This window comes from Antedon mediterranea, chromosome 3 (genome assembly GCF_964355755.1).
Source record: "Antedon mediterranea chromosome 3, ecAntMedi1.1, whole genome shotgun sequence".
Taxonomy (NCBI): Eukaryota; Metazoa; Echinodermata; class Crinoidea; order Comatulida; family Antedonidae; genus Antedon; species Antedon mediterranea.
The window spans coordinates 27284986-27296067 of record NC_092672.1 but is presented as its reverse complement, the minus strand read 5'-3'; the positions used below and the strand labels follow the sequence as shown (position 1 = coordinate 27296067).

The 11082-nt window shown below is 33.5% G+C and overlaps 4 non-coding genes across 4 annotated transcripts; all 4 read left to right on the top strand.

Annotated features, from left to right (window-relative positions):
- Positions 1-582: 582 nt before the first annotated feature.
- On the top strand, positions 583-654 carry Trnad-auc (transfer RNA aspartic acid (anticodon AUC)). The gene has a single exon. It is a non-coding gene; the product is annotated as a tRNA-Asp (tRNA).
- A 290-nt stretch (positions 655-944) lies between these two features.
- On the top strand, positions 945-1016 carry Trnad-auc (transfer RNA aspartic acid (anticodon AUC)). Its single transcript has one exon. It is a non-coding gene; the product is annotated as a tRNA-Asp (tRNA).
- A 290-nt stretch (positions 1017-1306) lies between these two features.
- Trnad-auc (transfer RNA aspartic acid (anticodon AUC)) lies at positions 1307-1378 on the top strand. The gene has a single exon. It is a non-coding gene; the product is annotated as a tRNA-Asp (tRNA).
- Positions 1379-1668: 290 nt separating this feature from the next.
- On the top strand, positions 1669-1740 carry Trnad-auc (transfer RNA aspartic acid (anticodon AUC)). Its single transcript has one exon. It is a non-coding gene; the product is annotated as a tRNA-Asp (tRNA).
- The last annotated feature ends 9342 nt before the right edge of the window (positions 1741-11082 follow it).

Sequence of the window (11082 nt, the reverse complement as noted above, 5' to 3'; positions counted from 1 at the left end):
ATTGTTGTACAATGTCGTTTTACTGTTACTTACAAAAAAAATTTAATTTAATAATCAGAAAAATATAGGCTTAAAGATATAGAGTAATACGTTTACAAAAGTTATTAAAAATAATAACATTGCATGTGTCACAGTTTATTTAAGTAAACTGATTAATACACAATATATATATATATATATATATATATATATATATATATATATATATATATATATATTGAAACGATAAAGATGAAGAAATCTGTGAGAATGAGAAAAAGTCGCCCCAACCGAGACTCGAACTCGGACCGCCTGCTTGATATGCACGCGCACCAGAGATCTCTGGTGCGCGTGCGTACAACTGAGGACTAGTGTTGTTCCGCCGTACCACGCCGAGAATGTTAAAGAGTCGCTATCCAATCGAGTTCGAACAATACCATGAAAGCCCCAGTGGCCTCGTGAATAAAAATACTGCAAGATGAGGGCGTATCAATTTGATCTCTGGTGCGCGTGCGTACAACTGAGGACTAGTGCTGTTCCGCCGTACCACGCCGAGAATGTTAAAGAGTCGCTATCCAATCGAGTTCGAACAATACCATGAAAGCCCCAGTGGTCTAATGGTTAGGACATCTGCATATCAAGCAGGCGGTCCGAGTTCGAGTCTCGGTTGGGGCGACTTTTTCTCATTCTCACAGATTTCCTCATCTTTATCGTTTCAAATTAATTAATTAAATTTCAGTATATCACCGGGCGGTTTAGAATTAATGTTCTTTGCCTGATTTGTTTATATATAAAAGTATCTCTTCGGAGATCCCGCCTCGTGAATAAAAGTACTGTAAGATGAGGGCGTATCAATTTGATCTCTGGTGCGCGTGCGTACAACTGAGGACTAGTGCTGTTCCGCCGTACCACGCCGAGAATGTTAAAGAGTCGCTATCCAATCGAGTTCGAACAATACCATGAAAGCCCCAGTGGTCTAATGGTTAGGACATCTGCATATCAAGCAGGCGGTCCGAGTTCGAGTCTCGGTTGGGGCGACTTTTTCTCATTCTCACAGATTTCCTCATCTTTATCGTTTCAAATTAATTAATTAAATTTCAGTATATCACCGGGCGGTTTAGAATTAATGTTCTTTGCCTGATTTGTTTATATATAAAAGTATCTCTTCGGAGATCCCACCTCGTGAATAAAAATACTGTAAGATGAGGGCGTATCAATTTGATCTCTGGTGCGCGTGCGTACAACTGAGGACTAGTGATGTTCCACCGTACCACGCCGAGAATGTTAAAGAGTCGCTATCCAATCGAGTTCGAACAATACCATGAAAGCCCCAGTGGTCTAATGGTTAGGACATCTGCATATCAAGCAGGCGGTCCGAGTTCGAGTCTCGGTTGGGGCGACTTTTTCTCATTCTCACAGATTTCCTCATCTTTATCGTTTCAAATTAATTAATTAAATTTCAGTATATCACCGGGCGGTTTAGAATTAATGTTCTTTGCCTGATTTGTTTATATATAAAAGTATCTCTTCGGAGATCCCGCCTCGTGAATAAAAATACTGTAAGATGAGGGCGTATCAATTTGATCTCTGGTGCGCGTGCGTACAACTGAGGACTAGTGCTGTTCCGCCGTACCACGCCGAGAATGTTAAAGAGTCGCTATCCAATCGAGTTCGAACAATACCATGAAAGCCCCAGTGGTCTAATGGTTAGGACATCTGCATATCAAGCAGGCGGTCCGAGTTCGAGTCTCGGTTGGGGCGACTTTTTCTCATTCTCACGGATTTCCTCATCTTTATCGTTTCAAATTAATTAATTAAATTTCAGTATATCACCGGGCGGTTTAGAATTAATGTTCTTTGCCTGATTTACTATATATATATATATATATATATATATATATATATATATATATATATATATATATATATATATATATATTATAATATTAGTGTCGTTCTACTAATTAAAAATACTAGAGCGTGCACTTCGTTCGCTTAAATAATTGTACACGAAGGTTCTCGGCAATTGTAATAATGCTTTGAGTAAACTTGAGCCTCATAAATTAACTGGTTGTGCGTTTCGCTGAAGTGATACTGCACGTAGTAGGCTAGGCTTAAGTTGGGCTATGATTGGTAGATTTTTACAAATAAATAAATATCCGCATATAATATATAATTTTTTACTTTTTATAAGTAAAACTTGATAAACATCGCAATAATGTATATTGACAAACTGCGCTTAAAAGTGGGCCGTTTAAATATCCTAAACACATGGGCCGAAACAGGCTAGGTGATAGCCTAGTTTCGACACATTCCGACATGAAAATTTGGTCTAAAAATAATATGCAAATTAGTTTCATGTTGGCAGGACTAACTTTAAATTAGACGATATTAAGGTTGAGTTAACTTCAACTTAATTCCTCTATTAGAACACTCGTTAAACATAGCATTTATTACACCATCTGACAAATTGCAATCATGCATATCAAGTGTACGCTCACCTGTATAATTATATGATTCCTTAATCATATTCAATAAAGGAAACAGTAAACTAACATCAATGTCACTAAGATTATTACTGCTGATGTTGAAGTTAGTTATTATTTACTCAACTCCTCTAATAGAACACTCTCTAATCATAGCATTTATTACACCACCTGATAGATCACAATCATGCATGTCAAGTTTAAGCTCACCTGCATGATAATATGATTCTTTAATCATACTCAACAAAGAACCCAGTAACGTACCATCAGTATCGCTAAGGGTATTACCACTGACATTAAGTGTATTTAATCTTAGCTCAATCATTCTATAAGAACACTCTCTGGTAAATGCATTCATTACGCTACCCGATAGATTTTAATCATGCATGTCAAGTATATATGCAGCAAAGTAATCCTACTCAATAAAGAACCCAGTAAAGTACCATCAATATCACTAAGATTATTACCACTGATATTGAGATCACTTAATGTCATCTCAACCTTTCTTTTATCACACTCTCTTATCATAGCATTCATTACACCACCTGATAAATTACAATCATGCATATCAATATGCAGCAAAGTAATCATACTTAATAGAGATCCCAGTAAAATACCATTAATGTCACCAACATTGTTACCACTGATATTTAGGTGTTTTAATCTCAAATGGCCACCTCTTTTACAACACTCTGTCATCATAGCATTCATTACAACACCTGATAGATTAAAATCATGCATGTCAAGGTCATTATATTTAAGCTTGCCTGGGCTATACCAAGTTGAAATACATACAATGTGTGCAAGAATCTTTCCCTTACAATCGGATGATATTGAATTATAAAATGTGCGAAAATCATTTCTCGAATAAGATATGGTTTGAAACTTCCTTAAAATATGTATAAAATGTCCATAAATGTTGTCATCTCGTGTAACATGCTGAATAAACATTTTCAATGAATTTGAAACATCTTCCAAATGATGTTTTATTTCTGAAGTTGTATTAAACATGTGATTAATCAATGTTGTTTCCACAGTATCTCTATGGTGCTGTTTAACAATTTCCAAGTTACTACTCAAAGATCGGTATGCTGATAATTCATTTGTAAACCAATGCTTCAGGAAATTACCAGCATCAGCCTTAAGGAACCCAATTAAAAACTGCCTTGCCATTTTAAAATTCTCATTTTCTCTTATTTCTTTCCATTCTGTTTCGTCCAATGGCGCAAGTAGTTGGTTTTCATCAACTGTACATTCCTTTTTTCTACTTTCACAGTCACACAGTTTGTATAAATAAAATCCCACCAATGACTCAAATATCAACTTATGTGGGGCTATGTAATACTGATCGAAACTAGATTTTGAAATTGGTTTATCTTCATAAACGAAACCGAGTTTTAAAGACATATTAACGATTTGTTTGTCAGCTTTCAATTGTTTTTTGTTAATTGAAAGTTGATTTATTTTTAGGCCATCATACATGCATTTCCCCAATAATATCATAGCATTTCGTACTCTACCGGAGCTTCCTCAAATTTAGAAAGACATTTGTTTTGTTTTTAGTCGCGTGGAAGCGACTCTATAGTTCACTATGTCGGTCGGTCGGTCTGTCTGTCTGTCTGTCTGTCGGTCTGTCTGTCGGTCTGTCTGTCTGTCTGTCTGTCTGTCGGTCCGGTATCACTATGCGTTTTATCGCTTTATGACCTTATCTTGATATCAGTTTAATCTAGCTAAGTCAATTTTTCACAGAATATTCCTTATGGCCAGGAATCGATGTGGTTATGTTTTCACGGTGCGCAATAAAAAATTACGCGGTCTACGCACGATTTAACGAAATAACGTTTGTAATCATATCTTAACAACCATGAATCACAATTAAATAAAATTTGGTACTCATAAATTTCAGGGCATAAATCATCATATGGCAATACAATTACGTGCGTAGCGCATGTAACGCATGCGTAAGCGCGCTAAAAATTTTCAAAATTTATTTTCGATGAAATAAGAGTACGTTTCAGGCAATTTTAAGCGTTTACAAAATTGCCATGAGTGCGCAGATTTTTGCGCGCGCACTGCGAGTTAAATGTTATTGCGCACTCTTCTTGCCCGATTTCTGTTTTCTTGACTTACTTTTCAACTCGCAATTACGTTATACGAGCACGTCAAAAGTGACAGGCTACGCACCTGTAAATTAACAAAATATAAATGTTTTTAAACATGTCAACATTTTTAAACATGTTCAGTAATTTCGGTCAGTATAGTTCACTATGTCGGTCGGTCCGTCTGTCTGTCGGTCTGTTTGTCTGTCGGTCCGGTATCACTATGCATTGTAGCACGCGACTTAATGGCTGTTGGCCTTGTTTTCCAATGTTCTGATTCAAAACAGTTCGAAAGATTTCTTTAAAAAGATTAGATGTATCGTTAGGAAGTTTTTGTTTATCTTCCCACATAATACAAATTGTGAGAAGTAACATTGGATTTTTGCACATTGAATGTATTTCTTGATGTGACAAATTATCAATATAATCACTGTCATAATATCTAATACCTAGCTTGACTTTAAGTGATTCTCCCAAGTCAGGTTTTCCAAAATACTCGAAGTGTTTGTCAATATACTTTCCTATGTTCATCTTCTTAAATCCATTCACTCTTACGTGTACATCACATGCATTTCTGAATTCATCTATATTCTCTGTTCGCGATGTTATTATTGCTGTACTATTCTTTAATTGTTCATTTCTGAACAGTTCAATGAGACTTTTGTTCTTAAATCTTAACTCATCTAGTCCGTCTAACAACAACACAATTTTATCATCATGATTTATTATGAATTCTTCTATTATTGTTGGATCTTCTCCAAGTTTTGTCTTCAACCTAAAATGTTTCATGTCAAGCTGATTTACAATGAGTTCTAAAATTGTTTGACCCTTCTCTAAATCTCTTACATTGAACATAAAGACAAGTTTACCTTTAAATACATCAAACGATTTATCGGTGGCTGTATTGTATGCTATGTACCTTAATAGTGTCGTTTTACCTATACCACCTTCACCATCTATAAGGACTTTACAAGCAGGTTTTGATTTGATAATCGCTAATATATCTTTCAACGTCGTTGGCTGACTCTCCTTCTTCCTTCCATTTCTTTAAGTAGGTCCAACTCTGTAAATAGTTCAGAAATGTCGACTTCGTATCTTGTATTCAGTGTTGCTGGTGTAAAACTTTTAGCATTTTTAAGGAATGTCTCTTGTCTACCGATTAGATACACTTCTATCTTTTCTATAATTAACAATTGAAACAAAAACAACATTTTGAGCAAACGTCAGCTATTTATCAATTAGATCAATTAAATATATATATATATATATATATCTGTTCTTAAACAGAAGAAAACGACCAAACACATAAACAAAAAGTAAAGAATAAATTTTGTTGAAATCATACACAGTAAACCCTTTTTTAATCGGCAGCAAAACTTTGGAGTTTGCACACCGGCACGCAAACTAAACGTGGTGTCAATTAAAAAATCAAACGTATCGGTAGTTCAAAACATCCTGAATGCATTTCGCTCTGCACCAAGAAGACACCGAGAACGAAATTTGAAAGGTATCAGTGATGTTTAGGGTTAAATTGGCCCCTAAGTAGCCGAACATTTATTTACCTCCGCCAAGGAGGTATGTAATCGGTCGCATGTGTTTGTTTGTTTGTTTGTCTGTTTGTTTGTTTGTTTGTTTGTTTGTCTGTTTGTTTGTTGAGGATTACTCAAAAAGTAATTACAAGATCTTTACCAAAATGAATATACAGATAGATATGTGGTCAAGGACCATTCCATTAATGGGACCATTTGGGACCATGGTCCCAATTCTGGACCACTTTTTAGTATACTTTTCAGACCTGCAAGTGTTAAAAAATAGGACAGAATTTTTCAAAAGCCGGCGAGCAGTTTTATAGTAACAAGTAAACTGAAATTGCATTTTCTGGAGAACTAATTGTCCAAAAAACTTGATTTTTGTACAAGAGGCAAGAGTTATAATTTGTGATTTGTAATTTTTGATGCGAGTAAACCTATTTCTTTTTAAATTCACTCGTTTGATTTTCGCGTTGCTGTTCTATTGTTAGTCAACTGAAGCTATTGCTAATTGAAAGGCTTGTTACATAACCATTACACCAAACTCGCATACACATGCTTGTAGTGAAATTAGCCTAAATCACAAACAGCATTAAGAGACACAAATATATATATATATATATATATATATATATATATATATATATATATATTTTTCCTGGAGAAATCTTATGTAGAAAAATGTTACAGTAGGCGGAGGTATGCACTCTCGGAGTTTAATTGCTTTTATCAATCCATTCAGGGACTTAATAAGCACTATATAAGTTATAGTAACTATATAAGCTACAGCTTACTATGTCGGTCGGTTGGTCGATTGGTCGGTCGGTCGGTTGGTCGTTCGGTAAACACTAACTTGAGCACGCGACTGCAGCCATGTATATGGCCTTGTTTAATTGCAAAACTCCGGTGGATTGATGAGAATTGTATCTCTCATGAGTCTCTAGTTAAAGTGAACTAGTGCTCGAGAGACACTTGTGTGTTTCTCTTGCGTTTATTTTGGGTGTCTAATGTGGTATAATAGTGGTATATATTAGACATACTTTACAAACATGTGCAAACCAAGTTTATTACGTATGTAATGGCACGCACAAGACTTGATTGATCATGTGAATTTGTAGCTAGGTGATGAAGTTGGTTGGTGTCACAAAATACTTCATCAATTCAGTGTATTCATGTAGAAACCTCTAAGGATAGCATCGGAGATAACCAGATCTTTTGCCTGATAGCAGAGATCGCACAGATGACCAAATATGGCGATACCATACATACATATTACTCTTCTTAAAATAGTCAGTAATCAAAATAATAACAATAAATGCATAGTTAAAAACTAGTTTCTTTGACGTGAGAAGGTCATAATTTCTAATATAAATTGTGAAAATTTTTGAATCGAACTTTTCATTTGCAAAACAGCTAACCATATAGAAATAAATTTTATATTGGAACACAACCCAAGTATGTTTTCCAAATAACTTGTTGTTGTTGTGTGTGTCTTGGGCAGCCTGAAAGATTGTAATCAAATGAATAAACTGTATATACATATCCTGGTTGTCGTCAACAGGAGTTGATGTTGGCCTGACTGGATTTTTGGTAAAGAAAACCAATTATATCTAAGTTAGAGTGATTATCAGAGAAAGAACGTTTGTGGAATTGGAACGTTGGCCATTTTTAGTTGTTGAAGGTGCATATGATTTGAAAACGTTTTAACAGATAACAATGAATATTTCAAAGTTACTGAATTCTTGAATATGATGGTTGACTAATAAATTTAAAATTATTAGCATTCAGATTATTTTATTATCATTAATTGTTCTTTTCTTACCTTTATCATAAGAAGGGGGTTTTCTACTCTTACTCTGACGGAACTTTTTGAAAGGTGAAAAAATTATAGAAACCCTCTTTTTCTTAACATCTTGGATCAGCCCATGTTTATTATTTGAACTATTGTTAAGACCAAATGCCCCATCATCTTCTTCCTTTTTGTTGCCTAAAAAAAAACACAAATTGGATACAGTACTGTAAATTAAGTACCTATAAATGTTTAACAAATAGGAATTAACTTACAGACGCAACCAAACAATGATACATTATAATACAAGACAGTTTTAGAAGTTAAGGTATAGAAAGGTACTGTATGTACTTACAGACCATGCCTATTCAAGTAAATCGGTTTATTAATAACTTCACAAATATAAAAAATTATTATTATTTTCAGAACTGCTGGTGTTAAAATATAGGAGACCATTGTCCAAAAAACTTATTTTTTCAAAAAGAGACAAGAGTTATAGTTTGTGATTTGTAATTTAACAAGGCCAACAACCATTAAGTCGCGTGCTACAATGCATAGTGATACCGGACCGACATAGTGAACTATAGAGTAAAAGGCATAATTTTGACGAATTTTTGAACTTTTTCATAAAAAACGTGCGCAAATTATCCAATTCGACGTGCTCGTATGACGTATATTTAAGTCAAAATGGTTAAAAAGTTGGTAAAATTATTAGAAAAGGCTGCAAAAACATAAATCACGCGAAAAAAGTATGTATTTAACGCTATGTGCGCACCGCGCGCGTAAACATTTGCGCGCGTATGGGAATTTTTGACATGCTCAAAATGACAAGAAACGCGTAGAAAGTTGATTAAAAATTAATTTTGCGCATTTTAAAATTTTAAATGCGCGTGCGCGCGTAACTTTGTGTAAAACACATTTTTTTTTTCAACAGAATGTTAGCGCCTGATATAAATTAAACTGTTGACCTATGTTAAATAGGAGAAAATCGTTAAATCGCGCGTAAATCACGTTGCGCAACTCTAACGTCATTCACAATAGGAGGTGCACAATTTCACGTAAATGCCCACATGTTGACATCAAAACAGTTCAAAAAGTAAAGAAAAGCGATAAAACGCATAGTGATACCGGACCGACAGACAGACCGACAGACAGACCGACAGACCGACAGGACAGACCGACAGACCGACCGACCGACATAGTGAACTATAGAGTCGCGTCCACGCGACTAAAAACATAATTTGATTTAATGTACAGGTTTTTTGATACGAGTAGTTTAAAAAAATATATCTCTTTTCAAATTCCTCGACCATTGTTCTAGTCAATCTTGATTTCAGAAAGGTTATTGATGAATTAACAAGGGACATAATTAAAGCAGGAGGTAATGAAGCAGTAATCCAACTTACCAAACTTTTTAACCAGATTCTGCAATCCAAGAAAATAACACAAAGCTGGAAAGAAGCGAAAGTCATACTACTCCACAAAAAGGAGGACAAAGCAGACATCAAAAACTACCGACCAATCAGCCTTCTGTCACATGTTTACACAATATTCACCAAAGTAATCCAAAACCGATTGAAATATATCTTGGACCAAAACCAGCCCAGGAAACAAGCAGGCTTCAGAGGGGGCTATTCAACTATAGACCATCTGCAAGCAGTAAACCAACTAATTGAAAAGTCAAATGAATATCAACTGAACGTCTGTCTTGAATTCATAGATTACCAGAAGGCCTTTGACTCGATAGAACCCACAGATAATGTTTGATGCCATGGAGGAAATCGGAATACAAGAAGGATACATTACCATCTTGGAAGATATCTACACAAATGCAACCGCCAAAATACACATCAATAAAGACATCTCTAAAGTCATCAAACGACTTGTTTTTGTTTTTTTTTAAGTAATTATTTTCTAAAAGATTGTTAACAAATACCGAGTTACCGGAGGAAGTCTGTCCGCTAATCACTGCGGTGAAAGGTGTTACTAAACGCCCAGTCATTGTCATTATACTGCGTTCTTAACTTGAATTTTCATATAAGTAGTTGAAAACAAAAATTTAAAAAATGTAACAAGATTCATGAAACAATTATTTTTTTTTTATGGAACAAACTTAATGACAAAATAAATTTTATGCAAAAAGATTCTTGACAAATTATGTTTATGTAACAAATTTAATGATAAAATAAAATTTATGTAAAAAGATTCTTGATAAATAATTTTTTATTTAACGAATTTCATGACCATTTTTTTTTTCTTATTTAACAAGTTTTTGATTCTGAAATTAATCGACATACTTATAAAGAATAAATCTATAATCACAATTAAATTTATAAACAAATAATGATATTTAATATTAGTATAATTATTTCCATACAAAAAGTATAAATAAATTCAAATATTTACACACAAAAATATTGCATAAATGATATTTACAAAATAATTACAAAGGTTAAAAATAAATTCTCTTATTTACAAGAATATTAAACAAATAATTCTTAAAAACTTAAACGAACTAGGCCTACTGAACAAATGGACTGAATGACAAAATATTTTTTTCAACAAAATAATTCTTTATGTTACATACGGTTGATAAAATCAGTTGATGCAACTAATTCTTAGCAAAATAATTTTCTGTTACAAACTTCTTGTAAAAAATAAATTTATGTAACGAATTTCTTTACAAATTTATTTTTATGTAACAAATATTTTGAAAAATTTATTTTCATGTAACAAATTTATCTACACAAATATTTTTATGAAACAAACTTCTTAACAAATTTATCTTATGTAACAAATTTCTTTACAAATTTATTTTTATGTAACAAATGTTCTTGAAAATATATCTAACATGATATAAATTTAATTTAGATTAGAACATAATGACAGGTAAATAAAATTATAACACTGAATCATTATTTTTTTTTTTTATATATATATATATAGCTGTTTTATTCGTATGTATATTTTTCACAATCATAAATGAACAACAACCCTAATTACGGCCTAAATTAAATAAATGTACAAAGTAAATTCAGTATAATATATTTTATTTATTTTTGACAACTATCTTGACAACATTTAATTATGTTTTACGGTAATTACTATATTCAAACTGTGTCATCCTTTGTAATTGTCATTAGCTTCTGTCGGAACGATGGTTTCTTTTCTTTGATCATGTGGATTTCCAATTTCAATCC